Source organism: Pseudopipra pipra, chromosome 1 (assembly GCF_036250125.1).
Source record: "Pseudopipra pipra isolate bDixPip1 chromosome 1, bDixPip1.hap1, whole genome shotgun sequence".
Lineage (NCBI taxonomy): Eukaryota > Metazoa > Chordata > Aves > Passeriformes > Pipridae > Pseudopipra > Pseudopipra pipra.
Window position 1 is genome coordinate 4,060,705 of NC_087549.1, and position 7,222 is coordinate 4,067,926.

The 7,222-nt window shown below is 46.9% G+C and overlaps 1 long non-coding RNA gene across 1 annotated transcript in view; it reads left to right on the forward strand.

Moving 5' to 3' along the window:
• LOC135408803 (uncharacterized) overlaps window positions 1-5,760 on the forward strand; it is a 35,751-nt gene extending 29,991 nt beyond the window's left edge. The window contains exon 5 of the long non-coding RNA XR_010427864.1: window positions 5,134-5,760. This is a non-coding gene — a long non-coding RNA (uncharacterized LOC135408803). The remainder of the gene's footprint in view (window positions 1-5,133) is intronic.
• Window positions 5,761-7,222: the final 1,462 nt, after the last annotated feature.

Genomic DNA, 7,222 nt, shown 5'->3' on the forward strand with positions numbered 1-7,222 from the left:
AACTGTTCAGTTCCAACACAGGCTGTTGGGCTGTATGCAAAAATCACCCAGGAAATGCCCATGACCTTTGCCAGGTAGAAGGTGCAATTAGCTGACCCTAAAGATCAGCTGGGCCATGAAGTCTACAAAATGCTACAGTGCAGCAAATCATAAAGTGCTGGATCATTAGGATGCGTTTGTCATTAGGATTTACTCATTAATCACTTCTTTTTTTCATCACAGGGGAGGAAAGGGAGATTTCCTTCTTTTTATATTTTAACCTCAAGTAGAAATTTAAATGCAAGACTGGAATCAATTCTGCAGCTCACAAGATTGATTTGCCCAGACCTGAATTTGCAATATTTCCCCTTAAGCAGGTAGTGAGAGCTGCAAGCACTGCAGTATTCCTGGTTTCCCTGTGGTACAGGAGAGAGCTCACACAGAGCCTCCAGCTACCTGCCCTCACACTGATGGACATGGACATTGCCTGCTCAGGGGTGAAATCTCTAGGCAGGAAGCTCTTGGCAGTGTTTATGCAGAAATTCCCTGCAATAGGAGTCTCACAAAGGCACGGTGCAAAGAACAGGGCATATCTGCTGGCTTTGGGTCCGCAGACTCCAGGGCAAAGGGGTGCCAAGGATAGCTGTACAGAGGAGGTGTCAGTCCTCTTAAACAAGGTGTTTCTGCCACACGTTTGGATGGCCACGTCTCCATCTGCCGCGGGAGAAGGGGCTGTTGGTCACAGTGGTGAGCTCATTAAAGCAAGATCAATAGAGATTTAATCTAATGCCAAGGATTACTCGAAGTGGAATGCTCAATTAAGTGTGGAGGAAAAAAATGCTACACATGAAATGAATTGCCAGCTGATTCCCCTGCTTTATTTGGAATTTAGCCCAATATCAGGGAGGGCTGATAAGCTAAAGCAGAGCGGTGAAAAAACAGCTGGTGCCGGGGGCAGCGGTCAGCAAACACCAGTGAAATGTGCCACATCATTACTCACACATTTTGCAGTGAGCTCCACAGGTACGTAGGGTTTGGCTGGGATTATGTACTTCCAATTTTCACTTTCGTTCACACCAGTGGCTCTAAGAATATTTGAAAGCTGCTAAGGTGAGGATTTGCATAAATGGGATTTGCCACGGCTCTTGGAAAAATGGGAAGAGTTAAGTGAGATGAGTGCTACAAAACTTGTCTTTTCTTGGCAGTTTTTCTGTAACCCGGCCCATTTCTCCCTCCCTGCTCCTCCACCCCCCAAAATCGAAACTGCTGCCGCCTCCCCAGCTCCCTCACCTCTCTGAGCAGCGGCCATACAGGGACAAAGAGGATTCTATTTTGAATGAAACATTTTATTCTCGAGGCACGAAAACGCAGGAGCAGGCAGGGAGCCAGGAAGCAAGAAAAGAGAAACATATTCGTTAATTAAAACAAGCACTGGTTGCTTTGAACTAAGAAAATCATGTTACAAAAAAAATGGAGCGATGAGTTCCCGGCCCCTGGAAGAACAGAACACGCTCCAGCCCCAGGAGGGGCAGCGGCACAGGGAGCTGCGTTGCTGCAGGAGCGGGGAGGAGCGCGGGATGCATTCCCCAAACTCACTAATTGGCAGGAGCGGGGCCCCTGCCGCTCCCAGGGAGAATCCATCCGAACACGAACAGCTCTGCGGCCCGTTGGCACAATATCACAGCGATGTCTTCTTCCAGCAAGTCGCATTTAATCTCTGCCCAGACATTTCAAGGCAGAGCTGTCTTATTTCTCCCGTTACGGCAGGACACCTTCCCACGCCATTCCCTGGAGTCAGAGTTTTTGGGAGCGCAGCAGGACGAGGTCCAGCCAGTCACAAACCTCCCTCATGTGTCGTCTTCTTTTTCTGTATGAGCCCACGATTGCCTCTGAGAAGCTCAGCAATTTGTTATCCTGAATATTCCACCCCAGCTCCTGCAATCTGCCCTCCCCTTCCTGAGGAGGGAGGTTAAAAACACCCAGAGGCTGCACATTGTGAGTGGTGGATGAAGCAGTGCTGCCTTCAAGGCTTTCCACATTCCTCTGTGTCCGGGGTGGGAAAGGCCAAGCGCAGAGTTATCTTCTGCTGCCTTTTACCACCTACCCCTGGCCCAGTTTCTTTGCCATTTATCACTGTTTTTATCACTATTTATCACTATTATTATAATCTCTATTTATCTGTGGTCCAGGATACACAGCAGGAGTCTTCCTCCCACTCCCCCTGTGCTGTTCTAAAGAGAGGGTGTGCTTTGTAGGGTGGTTCATGATGGAATCATGGGTGGGAAACCACGAGCCGTGGGTGGGAAAGCTGGAATGGCACCTGTGGCTACAGATTCCTCAAAACAACTGACTTTGGTATGTTTTGTTGCAATTCCCCACCAAGTGGGAACAGCAGTTTTGCAGGCCCCCAGCAGCAATCCCTCTGCTCTCTGTTCCTCTGCCTCTGCAAAGTTTTTCCGGGGTTTTTGACAAAGCTTTTTGAACTCAGAGGAAGAAGAGCTGCACTGGCACTGAGGGGGTTGCATTACCCCATCTGGCCCCAAACTGGGGAAAATGCCTGTGGTATTTGTAGGCTCTCCTGTCATTGCCCTCAGGACCCTCCCAGCTGATCCTGCTGAGAAGAAACTGTGTTCTCCTGGGATTACAATGCAGACGATTCTCAGACGGTCACTCCACATCGAGGCCTCTGTAGCAAAGTGGAAGAACAACACAAAAACAGAGCTGCTGTAGGATGAAACAGAGAGATTTGATGGAAAATTCCTCCAAAATTTTTTCATACGTTGTGGTCTGGGCCTTCCTTGGTGACCAGTTTGTAACCAAGGAAGGGCCCAGATTTACCCAGTATTCCCTACGATTTTTACATAAGCCAGGCTATAAGAAGAAAGGAGGGAAGGCCTTTGCTCTCTTTCCTTCCAGCGACTTGGAGGTGCAGGCTCCCTGCTGTTGAGTCTGCCGTGTTGGGGAGCGAGGCCTGGTTAGGCCTTGTCGACCTTGGGAGACAAAGGTTGCCAGTGATCGTTCCGGAGCGACTCTCAGTTGTCCCAAGGAGAGTAGTGAGATATTTCTTTGCTAATTCTTTTAGTTGCTAGATATTGGGCTACTAATCAGGATATATATATTTTTTATTTTGGTTTTGTTCCTTTTCCCTTCCCCCTTCCTTTTCCCTTGTGAAAATTGTATATATATTTTAATTGTATGTAACTGTAACATAAGTGTAAATATACTTATATATATATTGCTTTAGCTGTCTCTCTCTCTCGTTTTGGTTTTCTTGGTTATTTTTTTCCCTCTTCTCCCTGAGGTTTGGGGCGGGGGGGAATTCTTGTGGTAAGGTTTGGAGACTTGGCAGGGAGCCAGCTTCAAACCATATCATACATTTATGCAAGGGCACCCTGCAGGACACACTGTGGGATGTGGGGTCCAACATCCTGCCTTGTCCTGGCACTGCCAGTGTCGTGGGACCTGCTGACCCTTTGAGGGAACCAGCAGGGCCAGTGAACCTACCAGAATAATTTCAGTGGCAAAAATCCACACCAATGCTTCTGGTGTCAGCACATTGTCTATAGCTTGTAAAGTCTGGACTAAGAGCTCCAAAAGAGTGGCATTTGAAATGAAAAAAAAAAAACAAAAACCCAAACAAAAAAATCCTACATTGAGGAATCTAAGCTCCTTAACATCATGACCAACACATTCCAGAGGCCAGCAGGTGTGATACTTTCTGTGGCATGAATAGATATGGAAATGGAATTTGGGAAGAGCTACCATGGGGTGCAAGGCAGAAAAGTTTGAGGGGCTTGCTAGTTGAGTGACAGTGACTACAAAACCCAGAATGCTTTAACCTTGTACAAATACAGCAGATAAGTACAAAACAAACAGTGCTCCCTGGAAAAAAAGGGTAAATTATGAGAAAAAAACTCAATATGATTTATGTATAACATTGATCTGTATGCCTGGTACTTTTACAGTCATAAATTCAAGACTTTCTGTAATGTTTTGGCAATGTTTTGTCTTGGGGTTATTTTGGGGCTGTTAGAGACAGAAAGTGCCCAACTTGGGTGACATTTGAAGTGGAAGTGGAGGTTTGCTGGTGCAATTCCACCCCAAACACAGCATCACCTTCCAGTGGCCAAAGGGAATCAGCACTGGCCCCAATGCCTGTGTGATGTGTCAAGTGCCAGGATCAGTCTTCATACAGAAATACCACTGTGGCTCAACACTCCCTTGAGCAGATGAGCAGTATCTAATGCTTCCACTCTCCATGTCCTTGCTAGAGCCAACAGCAGGAGAAGCTTTAAGAGATGAAGATAAATTCCCAGATCAGGAGTTTTCAAGGAGAAGAGTTAAGCAGCAGAATTCAACCCGGGATTGGTGCAAATGTGGCGTGTCTGCGCAGCCCTGGGCTCCCTGCATTGTCCCCAGTCGTGCAATTCTTTGAAAACAAGCAACTTTTTGCAATTATTTGCTGGCATTCCATGAAAAGCAATGCCCCCTTCAATTCTTCCTTTCTGGGCTTTTTATTGAAACCAGGCAGTCAAAAAAATTCCAGTTCTATTGGAAAAAGGACACGAGGATGGTTTTTGCCTGTGTGGCAATTTTCTTCTTCTTGCTCCTGGCGACAGCCTATTCTTCTGCAGGACTTGAACAATAAAGGTCTCAAACAAAGGCAGGTCTCACAGCTGGGGAAAGGACGCTTGAGGTCAGGGCTCCTTCCTTAACCCCCGGTGAGGTCAGTGTCATGGGTTGTGCTGGTCCTGCTTTCCTGGGTGAGACCCTGCACAGCCTGTGGGAACTGATTCACCAAGCCCAGGGGGGAAGGAATTACAAGATCTCCTGCAGGATGGGGTTCACAGTGCTCTCAGACCACTGGGATTCAGCCCCTCGTGCTGCAGAGAGGCCGCCTCCACCAAGGCCCGTGCCAGCCCTGGGCTGAGGGACTCCCTCCACCGCTCTAATCTGACTCCTCTGCTTAAAAGTAATTTTTAAGCCACAATTTTCAACTTCCTGACTGAGTGGGGATTTTTTAAACAACATTTTCTGAGCCAAATCCATCAATTTAGGAAAGCTCACACATACAGAAATGCACAAATATATATTCTGTGTGCAGTTCTGTACCACTCAATAACACTTTTTTTTTTTCCCCTTTGGACTCCACAGCCCCTCTTTAACATGGAAAACCCATTTGTCTACCTCACTGGATACTGAGTGGATGAATACATTAACTGCTTTGCAGCACGTTGGCCTGGTTTATTCCTGGTCAGGAACATCAGCATATCTGCACCTCAGCCAGACTCTGGGAAATCAGTGAACCACGTAAACCACAACACCGTGGGGAGACTGAAGTGAGCTAATGCTCAGCTCATACAAACCACGTGGTTATTGAAACTCAGGAAAAGAAACTGATGACAGAGCCAGGTAAAACTGGCACAATCCAGTGTATTTGTGGAGTTAAACTCCTATCTTCCATGGCAAGGTGAGACAAAACTGGCAGGCTGTCATTGCTCTCTCTATTTTTATTTCCTCCCTGTCACCTGGTACCAAAATGCCTTTTTTGTTGGGAATTCTGTCTGGTCCATCCCAAAGGTGGTGCCTGGTGCCTCCTCTTGCTGCTCTGGAGCCTTCCTGCCTCCCTTTCACAGGCACAGACATTGTCATGAAATAGTAGTGAGCAGAACCCCCAAACCAGCCACCACAACCAGAGACATCTCCTGCTGTGTAACTTGGGAGGGACTTCACACTCTCAGACTATCATTTCAGTCCCTGGAATCTTCCATGGTGGGAGTTCAGCAAGAGCCAAAGGCATTTCTTCTTGCAAACAGCATTGCAAGGCACTTCTCTCTGCCTCCCCATTTACAGTAGAGCTCCCACTTTCTCTTTCTTACCATGTTCTTTTTACCCCCTTTTGAACTCATGTGGCAACACACATCTTCCCCAGTGGTGGCTTAGTAATGGGTTTGGCTTAAACCACTTCCTCTTGCCCTGTCACTCCATGCCCTTGTCCAAAATCCCTCTCCAGCTTTTTCAGGTACTGGAAGGGTCAATAAGGCCTCCCCAGAGCCTTCTCTTCTCCAGGCTGAACAACCCCAATTCTCTCCACAGATACAGAACTTGTCCCTTTAAAACAGCAATGTCAGAGGGTTTGTTTAGGAGCTGAGAGGTGTTTGGCTGCTTCAATTCTGTCATTTTGTAAGATCACATGATTCAGATGTGCACTGGAGCAGATTCTTGTGGATTCATATGGCATCAGCTTACTCTGAAATCTGGCTGTTGATGACCTACAGGGGAGGTTTTGGCTGAAGGAATAGCCCAATGTTAGGCATCACTTTAGCTGCAGGTAGCTGTGCCATAATTTGTAGATAAAACCCTGGATGCTTTCAGCTTGCACTCAAAGGGCCTCATGTCAGGTAACAGGAGTCCAAAACAGTAGAAAAATGAAGGATTTTAAGTCTTTATTGTGAGAAGAATTCTTACCCCCATCTGCAAGTGTTCAAGCATGTAGGTAAGTGTTTATGCTGTTGAAGTCGAGTGGAAAATCCCTCTGGGATGGGAGGAAAAAAGATTCCTTTATGCCTATACAGCAAGAAATCTCAATGGTCTTGTCATCAAAAGAACAGGTCTGGAGCACGATCCTGCAGTTCAGGATAGAGGGATATGGAGATGCCCTGTCTTTGCCTCTGGAAAAGAGGCAGGTTGGGGTCCTCGCCTGCGGCAGTATTTGATATAAACACCCATTTTGTGGCAGCAAAGCCACCTACAAGCACTGGAATAGCTCCATCCCAGCTTGGGACTCCCTCTTCACCCTTTACACTTGTGTACAGCTGGGGGCCAAACTGGAAGCATCCCATTCCCAGTGAATTGCTATCACAAAATTATGTGTATTTTTCTTCTGCTATGTTCCCAATTGGGATGTTTTGGTTTCTTTCCTAGTTCAGAATATTTAACATATTTTAACTTTTGTGACAGAAAAGAGTTTGCTATTGCCATTACATCAAAAATCAAGTCAGCACCTGGTGGGTTTGGCTCGCATTAGTACCTTCTGGTAACTCAACCGTGTGAAGAATGGAATAGAAATACCGAGTCCCTGAACACAAAACCCTCCCTGCCTGCAAGGACAGTTCCCCCAGTGCCTCTTTTTGATGGCCATAACCCCTGAGCAGGTGGCAGCTGAGAGGACAAGCACAGGGCTGCATTTTTCTGTACAAAACAGAATGGGAAGTGCAGTCACTGATGCTGGTTGGGGGCTACC